The sequence below is a fragment of the Heterodontus francisci genome, chromosome 16 (assembly GCF_036365525.1).
Source record: "Heterodontus francisci isolate sHetFra1 chromosome 16, sHetFra1.hap1, whole genome shotgun sequence".
Taxonomy (NCBI): Eukaryota; Metazoa; Chordata; class Chondrichthyes; order Heterodontiformes; family Heterodontidae; genus Heterodontus; species Heterodontus francisci.
In genome coordinates, this window is record NC_090386.1 from 16,821,971 (window position 1) to 16,834,098 (window position 12,128).

The following is a 12,128-nucleotide window of genomic DNA, read 5'->3' on the forward strand; positions in this document are numbered from 1 at the left end:
CAGACAGTGCATTCCTGATCCTAAACACTCACTTAACCTGCCTCCACCACACTCACAGACAGTACATTCCAGATCCTAAATACTCACTGAAACTACCTCCACCACACTGTCAGAATGGGCATTCCAGATCCCAAACACACACTGAACCTGCCTCCACCACACTCTCAGACAGTGCATTCCTGATCCTAAACACTCACTGAACCTGCCTCCACCACACTCACAGACAGTGCATTCCAGATCCTAAACACTCACTGAACCTACCTCCACCAAACTCTCAGACAGTGCATTCCCGATCCTAAACACTCACTGAACCTGCCTCCACCTCATTCTCAGACAGTGCATTCCAGATCCTAAGCACTCACAGAACCTGCCTCCAAGACACTCTCAGACAGAGCACTTCCGATCCTAAACACTCACAGAACCTGCCTCCAACACACTCTCAGACAGTGCATTCCAGATCCTAAACACTAACTGAATCTGCCTGCGCCTCAATCTCAGACAGTGCATTCCAGATCCTAAACACTCACAGAACCTTCCTCCACCACAATCTCAGACAGTGCATTCCAAATCCTAAGCACTCACTGATCCTGCCTCCACCACACTCTCAGAAAGTGCATTCCCGAACCAAAACACTCACAGAACCTGCGTCCAACACACTCTCAGACAGTGCGTTCCAGATCCTAAAAACTCACTGAACCTGCCTCCACAACACTCTCAGACAGTGCATTCCAGATCCTAAAGACTCAATGAACCTGACTCCCCCACGCTCTCAGATAGTACATTCCAGATCATAAACACACACTGAACCTGCCTCCACCACACTCTCAGACAGTGCATTCCAGATCCTAAAGACTCAATGAACCTGACTCCACGACATTCACTCAGACAGTGCATTTCAGATCCTAAAAACTCACTGAACCTGCCTCCACTACACTCTCAGAAAGTGCATTCTCGATCCTAAACACTCACTGAACCTGCCTCCACCACACTGTCAGAAAGTGCACTCCCGAACCAAAACACTCACAGAACCTGCGTCCAACACACTCTCAGACAGTGCGTTCCAGATCCTCAACACTCACAGAACCTGCCTCCAACACACTCTCAGACAGTGCATTCCAGATCCGAAACACTCACTGAATCTGCCTGCACCTCAATCTCAGACAGTGCATTCCAGATCCTAAACACTCACTGAACCTGCCTCCACCACACTCTCAGACAGTGCATTCCAGATCCTAAAGACTCAATGCACCTGACTCCCCCACACTCTCAGACAGTGCATTCCAGATCCTAAACACTCACTGAACCTGACTCCACCACACTCTTTCACAGTGCATTCCAGATCCTAAACACTCACAGAAACTGCCTCCACCACACTGTCAGAAAGGGCATTCCTGATCATAATCACTCACTGAAACTTCCTCCACACAATCTCAGACAGTGCATTCTAGATCCTATTCACTCAATGAACCTACCTCCATCACACTGTCGGACAGTGCATTCCAGATCCTAAAAACTCACTGAACCTGCCTCCACCACATTCTCAGACAGTGCATTCCAGATCCTAAACACTCACTGAACCTGCCTCCACCAAACTCTCAGACAGTGCATTCCAGATCCTAAACACTCACTGAACCTGCCTCCACCACACTCTTTGACAGTGCATTCCAGATCCCAAACACTCACTGAACCTGCCTCCACCACACTCTCAGACAGTGCATTCCAGATCCTAAACACTCACTGAACCTGCCTCCACCACACTCTTTGACAGTGCATTCCAGATCCTAAACACTCACTGAACCTGCCTCCACCACACTCTCAGACAGTGCATTCCAGATCCCAAACACTCACTGAACCTGCCTCCACCACACTCTCAGACAGTGCATTCCAGATCCCAAACACTCACTGAACCTGCCTCCACCACACTCTCAGACAGTGCATTCCAGATCCCAAACACTCACTGAACCTGCCTCCACCACACTCTCAGACAGTGCATTCCAGATCCTAAACACTCACTGAACCTGCCTCCACCACACTCTCAGACAGTGCATTCCAGATCCTAAACACTCACTGAACCTGCCTCCACCACACTCTCAGACAGTGCATTCCAGATCCTAAACACTCACTGAACCTACCTCCACCACACTCTTTGACAGTGCATTCCAGATACCAAACACTCACTGAACCTGCCTCCACCACACTCTCAGACAGTGCATTCCAGATCCTAACCACTCACTGAACCTGCCTCCACCACACTCTTTGACAGTGCATTCCAGATACCAAACACTCACTGAACCTGCCTCCACCACACTCTCAGACAGTGCATTCCAGATCCTAAACACTCACTTAACCTGCCTCCACCACACTCTTTCACAGTGCATTCCAGATCCTAAACACTCACAGAAACTGCCTCCACCACACTGTCAGAAAGGGCATTCCTGATCATAATCACTAACTGAAACTGCCTCCACACAATCTCAGACAGTGCATTCCAGATCCTATTCACTCAATGAACCTACCTCCACCACACTGTCGGACAGTGCATTCCAGATCCCAAAAACTCACTGAACCTGCCTCCACCACACTGTCAGACAGTGCATTCCAGATCCTAAACACTCACTGAACCTGCCTCCACCACACTGTCAGACAGTGCATTCCAGATCCTAAACGCACACTGAACCTGCCTCCACCACACTATCTCAGACTGTGCATTCCAAATCCTAAACGCACACTGAACCTGCCTCCACCACACTATCGCAGAAGGTGCATTCCAGATCCTGAACACTCACTGAACCTGCCTCCACCACACTGTCAGAAAGTGCATTCCAGATCCTTAACACTCACTGAACCTGCCTCCACCACACTCTTTGACAGTGCATTCCAGATCCCAAACACTCACTGAACCTGCCTCCACCACACTCTCAGACAGTGCATTCCAGATCCTAAACACTCACTGAACCTGCCTCCACCACACTCTCAGACAGTGCATTCCAGATCCTAAACACTCACTGAACCTGCCTCCACCACACTCTCAGACAGTGCATTCCAGATCCTAAACACTCAATGAACCTGCCTCCACCACACTGTCAGAAAGTGCATTCCAGATCCTAAACACTCACTGAACCTGCCTCCACCACACTCTTTGACAGTGCATTCCAGATCCCAAACACTCACTGAACCTGCCTCCACCACACTCTCAGACAGTGCATTCCAGATCCTAAACACTCACTGAACCTGCCTCCACCACACTCTCAGACAGTGCATTCCAGATCCTAAACACTCACTGAACCTGCCTCCACCACACTCTCAGACAGTGCATTCCAGATCCTAAACACTCACTGAACCTGCCTCCACCACACTCTTTGACAGTGCATTCCAGATACCAAACACTCACTGAACCTGCCTCCACCACACTCTTTGACAGTGCATTCCAGATACCAAACACTCACTGAACCTGCCTCCACCACAATCTCAGACAGTGCATTCCAGATCCTAAACACTCACTTAACCTGCCTCCACCACACTCTTTCACAGTGCATTCCAGATCCTAAACACTCACAGAAACTGCCTCCACCACACTGTCAGAAAGGGCATTCCTGATCATAATCACTAACTGAAACTGCCTCCACACAATCTCAGACAGTGCATTCCAGATCCTATTCACTCAATGAACCTACCTCCACCACACTGTCGGACAGTGCATTCCAGATCCCAAAAACTCACTGAACCTGCCTCCACCACACTGTCAGACAGTGCATTCCAGATCCTAAACACTCACTGAACCTGCCTCCACCACACTGTCAGACAGTGCATTCCAGATCCTAATCACACACTGAACCTGCCTCCACCACACTATCTCAGACAGTGCATTCCAAATCCGAAACACTCACTGAACCTGCCTCCACCACACTGTCAGAAAGTGCATTCCAGATCCTGAACACACACTGAACCTGCCTCCACCACACTCTCAGACAGTGCATTCCAGATCCTAAACACTCACTGAACCTGCCTCCACCACACTCTCAGACAGTGCATTCCAGATCCTAAACACTCACTGAACCTGCCTCCACCACACTCTCAGACAGTGCATTCCAGATCCTAAACACTCACTGAACCTGCCTCCACCACACTGTCAGAAAGTGCATTCCAGATCCTAAACACTCACTGAACCTGCCTCCACCACACTCTTTGACAGTGCATTCCAGATCCCAAACACTCACTGAACCTGCCTCCACCACACTCTCAGACAGTGCATTCCAGATCCTAAACACTCACTGAACCTGCCTCCACCACACTCTCAGACAGTGCATTCCAGATCCTAAACACTCACTGAACCTGCCTCCACCACACTCTCAGACAGTGCATTCCAGATCCTAAACACTCACTGAACCTGCCTCCACCACACTCTTTGACAGTGCATTCCAGATACCAAACACTCACTGAACCTGCCTCCACCACACTCTTTGACAGTGCATTCCAGATACCAAACACTCACTGAACCTGCCTCCACCACAATCTCAGACAGTGCATTCCAGATCCTAAACACTCACTTAACCTGCCTCCACCACACTCTTTCACAGTGCATTCCAGATCCTAAACACTCACAGAAACTGCCTCCACCACACTGTCAGAAAGGGCATTCCTGATCATAATCACTAACTGAAACTGCCTCCACACAATCTCAGACAGTGCATTCCAGATCCTATTCACTCAATGAACCTACCTCCACCACACTGTCGGACAGTGCATTCCAGATCCCAAAAACTCACTGAACCTGCCTCCACCACACTGTCAGACAGTGCATTCCAGATCCTAAACACTCACTGAACCTGCCTCCACCACACTGTCAGACAGTGCATTCCAGATCCTAATCACACACTGAACCTGCCTCCACCACACTATCTCAGACAGTGCATTCCAAATCCGAAACACTCACTGAACCTGCCTCCACCACACTGTCAGAAAGTGCATTCCAGATCCTGAACACACACTGAACCTGCCTCCACCACACTCTCAGACAGTGCATTCCAAATCCTAAACACTCAGTGAACCTGCCTCCACCACACTGTCAGACAGTGCATTCCAGATCCTAAACGCACACTGAACCTGCTTCCACCACACTATCTCAGACTGTGCATTCCAGATCCTAAACACTCACTGAACCTGCCTCCACCACAGTATCTCAGACAGTGCATTCCAAATCCCTTCATAATGGAGAAATGTAAATTCTTTATAATGGAGAAACGTAACGCTTTATAATGGAGAAATGTAAACTCTTTATAGTGGAGAAATGTAAACTCTTTATACTGCAGAAATGTAATCACTTTATACTGGAGAAATGTAAACTCTTTATACTGGAGAAATATAAACTCTTTATTCTGGTGAAATGTAAACACTTCATACTGGAGAAATGTAAACTCTTTATCCTGTAGAAATGTAAACTCTTTATATTGGAGAAATGTAAACTCTTTATACTGGAGAAATGTAAACACTTTATCCAGGAGAAATGTAATCTCTTTATCCAGGAGAAATGTAAACTCTTCATAATGGAGAAATGTAAACTCTTTATACTGTAGAAATGTAAACTCTTTATTCTGGAGAAACGTAACTCTTTACACTGAAGAAATGTAAACTGTTGATACTGGAGAAATGTGAACTCTTCATAATGGAGAAATGTAAACTCTTTATACTGGAGAAATGTAAACTCTTTATACTGGAGAAATGCAGACTCTTTATTCTGGAGAAACGTAACACTTTATAGTGAAGAAATGTAAACTCTTTATACTGGAGAAATGTGAACTCTTCATAATGGAGAAATGTAAACTCTTTATACTGTAGAAATGTAAACTCTTTATACTGGAGAAATGTAAACTATTTATACTGGAGAAATGTAAACTCTTTATACTGGAGAAATGTAAACTCTTTATTCATGGAGAAATGTAAACACTTTATAATGGAGAAATGTAGACTGTTTATACTGGAGAAATGTAAACTCTTTATAAAGAAGAAATGTAAACTCTTTATACTGGAGAAATGTAAACTCTTTATACTGGAGAAATGTAAACACTTTATAATGGAGAAATGTAAACTGTTTGTACTGGAGAAATGCAAACTCTTTATACTGGAGATATGTAAACACTTTATACTGGAGAAATGTAAACTCTTTAGACTGGAGAAATGTAAGCTCTTTATACTGGAGAAATGTAAACTCTTTATAATGGAGAAATGTAAACTCTTTATACTGGAGAAATGTAAACTCTTTATACCGGAGAAATGTTAACACTTTATACTGGAGAATTGTAAACTCTTTATACTGGAGAAATGTAAACTCTTTATAGTGGAGAAATGTAAACTCTTTATACTGTAGAAATGTAATCACTTTTTACTGGAGAAATGTAAATTCTTTATACTGGAGAAATATAAACTCGAAATACTGGAGAAATGTAAACACTTCATACTGGAGAAATGTAAACTCTTTATCCTGGAGAAATGTAAACTCTTTATATTGGAGAAATGTAAACTCTTTATACTGGAGAAATGTAAACACTTAATCCTGGAGAAATGTAATCTCTTTATCCAGGAGAAATGTAAACTCTTTATACTGGTGAAATGTAATCTCTTTATACTGGAGAAATGTAAACTCTTTCTACTGGAGAAATGTAAACTCTTGATACTGGAGAAATGTAAACACTTTATAATGGAGAAATGTAATCTCTTTATAATGGAGAAATGTAAGCTCTTTATACTGGAGAAATGTAAACTCTTTTCACTGGAGAAATGTAAACACTTTATAATGGAGAAATGTAAACTGTTTGTACTGGAGAAATGCAAACTCTTTATACTGGAGATATGTAAACACTTTATACTGGAGAAATGTAAACTCTTTAGACTGGAGAAATGTAAGCTCTTTATACTGGAGAAATGTAAACTCTTTATAATGGAGAAATGTAAACTCTTTATACTGGAGAAATGTAAACTCTTTATACCGGAGAAATGTAAACACTTTATACTGGAGAAATGTAAACTCTTTATACTGGAGAAATGTAAACTCTTTATAGTGGAGAAATGTAAACTCTTTATACTGTAGAAATGTAATCACTTTATACTGGAGAAATGTAAACTCTTTATACTGGAGAAATATAAACTCTATATACTGGAGAAATGTAAACTCTTTATTATGGAGAAATATAAACTCTATATACTGGAGAAATGTAAACACTTCACACTGGAGAAATGTAAACTCTTTATCCTGGAGAAATGTAAACTCTTTATATTGGAGAAATGTAAACTCTTTATACTGGAGAAATGGAAACACTTTATCCTGGAGAAATGTAATCTCTTTATCCAGGAGAAATGTAAACTCTTTATACTGGTGAAATGTAATCTCTTTATACTGGAGAAATGTAAACTCTTTACACTGGAGAAATGTGAACTCTTCATAATGGAGAAATGTAAACTCTTTATACTGGAGAAATGTAAACTCTTTATGCTGGAGAAATGCAAACTCTTTATTCTGGAGAAACGTAACTCTTTATACTGAAGAAATGTAAACTCTTTACACTGGAGAAATGTGAACTCTTCATAATGGAGAAATGTAAACTCTTTATACTGGAGAAATGTAAACTCTTTATACTGGAGAAATGTAAACTATTTATACTGGAGAAATGTAAAGTCTTTATACTGGAGAAACGTAAACTCTTTATACTGTAGAAATGTAATCACTTTATACTGGAGAAATGTAAACTCTTTATACTGGAGAAATGTAAACACTTTCTACTGGAGAAATATGAACTCTTTATACTGGTGAAATGTAAACTCTTTATACTGGAGAAATGTAAACTCTTTATACTGGAGAAATGTAATCTCTTCATCATGGGGAAATGTAAACTCTTTATACTGGAGAAATGTAAACTCTTTATACTGGAGAAATGTGAACTCTTTATACTGGAGAAATGTGAAATCTTTATACTGGAGAACTGTAAACACTTTATACTGGAGAAATGTACCCTCTTTATACTGGAGAAATGTACACTCTTTATCCTGGAGAAATGTGAACTCTTGATACTCGAGAAATGTACACTCTTGAAACTGGAAAAATGTAAACTCTTTATACTGGAGAAATGCAAACTCTTTATTCTGGAGAAACGTAACTCTTGTTACTGAAGAAATGTAAACTTTTTATAATGGAGAAATGTGAACTCTTCATAATGGAGAAATGTAAACTCTTTATACTGGAGAAATGTAAACTCTTTATACTGGAGTAATGTAAACTCTTTACACTGGAGAATTGCAAACTCTTTATACTGGAGAAATGTGAACTCTTCATAATGGAGAAACGTTACTCTTTATACTGTAGAAATGTAAACTCTTTATAATGGAGAAATGCAAACTCTATTCTGGAGAAACTTAACTCTTTATACTGAAGAAATGTAAACTCTTTATACTGGAGAAATGTGAACTCTTCATAATGGAGAAAAGTAACTCTTTATACTGTAGAAATGTAAACACTTTATTCTGGAGAAACGTAACTCTTTACACTGAAGAAATGTAAACTCTTTATACTGGAGAAATGTGAACTCTTCAAAATGGAGAAATGTAAACTCTTTATACTGGAGAAATGCAAACTCTTTATTCTGGAGAAACGTAACACTTTATGCTGAAGAAATGTAAACTCTTTATACTGGAGAAATGTGAACTCTTCATAATGGAGAAATGTAAACTCTTTATACTGGAGAAATGTAAACTATTTATACTGGAGAAATGTAAACTCTTTATACTGGAGAAATGTAAACACTTTATGCTGGAGAAATGTAAACTCTTTATAATGGAGAAATGTAAACTCTTTATACTGGAGAAATGTAAACTCTTTCTACTGGAGAAATGTAAACACTTTATAATGGAGAAATGTAAACTGTTTGTACTGGAGAAATGCAAACTCTTTATACTGGAGATATGTAAACACTTTATACTGGAGAAATGTAAACTCTTTAGACTGGAGAAATGTAAGCTCTTCATACTGGAGAAATGTAAACTCTTTATAATGGAGAAATGTAAACTCTTTATACTGGAGAAATGTAAACTCTTTATACCGGAGAAATGTAAACACTTTATACTGGAGAAATGTAAACTCTTTATACTGGAGAAATGTAAACTCTTTATAGTGGAGAGATGTAAACTCTTTATACTGTAGAAATGTAATCACTTTATACTGGAGAAATGTAAACTCTTTATACTGGAGAAATATAAACTCTATATACTGGAGAAATGTAAACACTTCACACTGGAGAAATGTAAACTCTTTATCCTGGAGAAATGTAAACTCTTTATATTGGAGAAATGTAATCTCTTTATCCAGGAGAAATGTAAACTCTTTATACTGGTGAAATGTAATCTCTTTATACTGGAGAAATGTAAACTCTTTATACTGGAGAAATGTAAACTCTTTATACTGGAATAATGTAAACTCTTTATACTGGAGAAATGTGAACTCTTTATACTGGAGAAATGTGAACTCTTTATACTGGAAAAATGTACTCTCTTTATTCTGCAGAAATGTAAACTCTTTATACTGGAGAAACGTAAACTGTTTATTCTGGAGATATGTAAACTCTTTATACTGGAGATATGTAAACACTTTATACTGGAGAAATGTAAACTCTTTAGACTGGAGAAATGTAAGCTCTTCATACTGGAGAAATGTAAACTCTTTATAATGGAGAAATGTAAACTCTTTATACTGGAGAAATGTAAACTCTTTATACCGGAGAAATGTAAACACTTTATACTGGAGAAATGTAAACTCTTTATACTGGAGAAATGTAAACTCTTTATAGTGGAGAGATGTAAACTCTTTATACTGTAGAAATGTAATCACTTTATACTGGAGAAATGTAAACTCTTTATACTGGAGAAATATAAACTCTATATACTGGAGAAATGTAAACACTTCACACTGGAGAAATGTAAACTCTTTATCCTGGAGAAATGTAAACTCTTTATATTGGAGAAATGTAATCTCTTTATCCAGGAGAAATGTAAACTCTTTATACTGGTGAAATGTAATCTCTTTATACTGGAGAAATGTAAACTCTTTATACTGGAGAAATGTAAACTCTTTATACTGGAATAATGTAAACTCTTTATACTGGAGAAATGTGAACTCTTTATACTGGAGAAATGTGAACTCTTTATACTGGAAAAATGTACTCTCTTTATTCTGCAGAAATGTAAACTCTTTATACTGGAGAAACGTAAACTGTTTATTCTGGAGATATGTAAACTCTTTATACTGGAGATATGTAAACTCTTTATACTGAAGAAATGTAAACTCTTTATCCTGGAGAAATGTAAACTCTTTATACTGGAGAAATGTAAACACTTCATGATGGAGAAACGTAAACTCTTTATAATGGAGAAATGTAAACTCTTCATAATGGACAAATGTAAACTCTTTATCCTGGAGAAATGTAAACTCGTTATACTGGAGATATGTAAACTCTTTATACTGAAGAAATGTAAACTCTTTATACTGGAGAAATGTAAACCCTTCATAATGGAGAAACGTAAACTCTTTATAATGGAGAAATGTAAACTCTTCATAATGGAGAAACGTAAACTCTTTATTCTGGAGAAACGTAAACTCTTTATACTGGAGAAATGTAAACTCTTTACACTGGAGATATTTAAACTCTTCATAATGGAGAAATGTAAACTCTTTGTACTGGAGAAATGTAAACTCTTTATTCTGGAGAAACGTAACTTTTGACACTGAAGAAATGTAAACTCTTTACACTGGAGAAATGTGAACTCTTCATAATGGAGAAATGTAAACTCTTTATACTGGAGAAATGTAAACACTTTATAATGGAGAAATGTAAACTGTTTATTCTGGAGAAATGTAAACTCTTCATACTGGAGAAATGTAAACCCTTTATACTGGAGAAATGTAAACTCTTTATACTGGAGAAATGTAAACACTTTATAATGGAGAAATGTAAACTGTTTATACTGGAGAAATGTAAACTCTTTATACTGGAGAAATGTAAACACTTTATACTGGAGAAATGTAAACTCTTTATACTGGAGAAACGTAAACTCTTTATAGTGGAGAAATGTAAACTCTTTATACTGGAGAAATGTAAACTCTTTATACTGGAGAAATGTAAACTCTTTATAGTGGAGAAATGTAAACTCTTTATACTGGAGAAATGTAAACTCTTTATAGTGGAGAAATGTAAACTCTTTATACTGGAGAAATGTAAACTCTTTATACTGGAGAAATGTAAACACTTTATACTGGAGAAATGTAAACTCTTTATACTGGAGAAATGTAAACTCTTTATAGTGGAGAAATGTAATCTCTTTATACTGGAGAAATGTAAACACTTCATGATGGAGAAACGTAAACTCTTTATAATGGAGAAATGTAAACTCTTCATAATGGACAAATGTAAACTCTTTATCCTGGAGAAATGTAAACTCTTTATAATGGACAAATGTAAACTCTTCATAATGGACAAATGTAAACTCTTTATACTGTAGACATGTAATCACTTTATCCTGGAGAAATGTAAACTCTTTATACTGGAGAAATGTAAACACTTCATGATGGAGAAACGTAAACTCTTTATAATGGAGAAATGTAAACTCTTTATCCTGGAGAAATGTAAACTCGTTATACTGGAGATATGTAAACTCTTTATACTGAAGAAATGTAAACTCTTTATACTGGAGAAATGTAAACCCTTCATAATGGAGAAACGTAAACTCTTTATAATGGAGAAATGTAAACTCTTCATAATGGAGAAACGTAAACTCTTTATTCTGGAGAAACGTAAACTCTTTATACTGGAGAAATGTAAACTCTTTACACTGGAGATATGTAAACTCTTCATAATGGAGAAATGTAAACTCTTTATACTGGAGAAATGTAAACTCTTTATTCTGGAGAAACGTAACTCTTGACACTGAAGAAATGTAAACTCTTTACACTGGAGAAATGTGAACTCTTCATAATGGAGAAATGTAAACTCTTTATACTGGAGAAATGTAAACTCTTTATGCTGGAGAAATGCAAACTCTTTATTCTGGAGAAACGTAACTCTTTATACTGAAGAAATGTAAACTCTTTA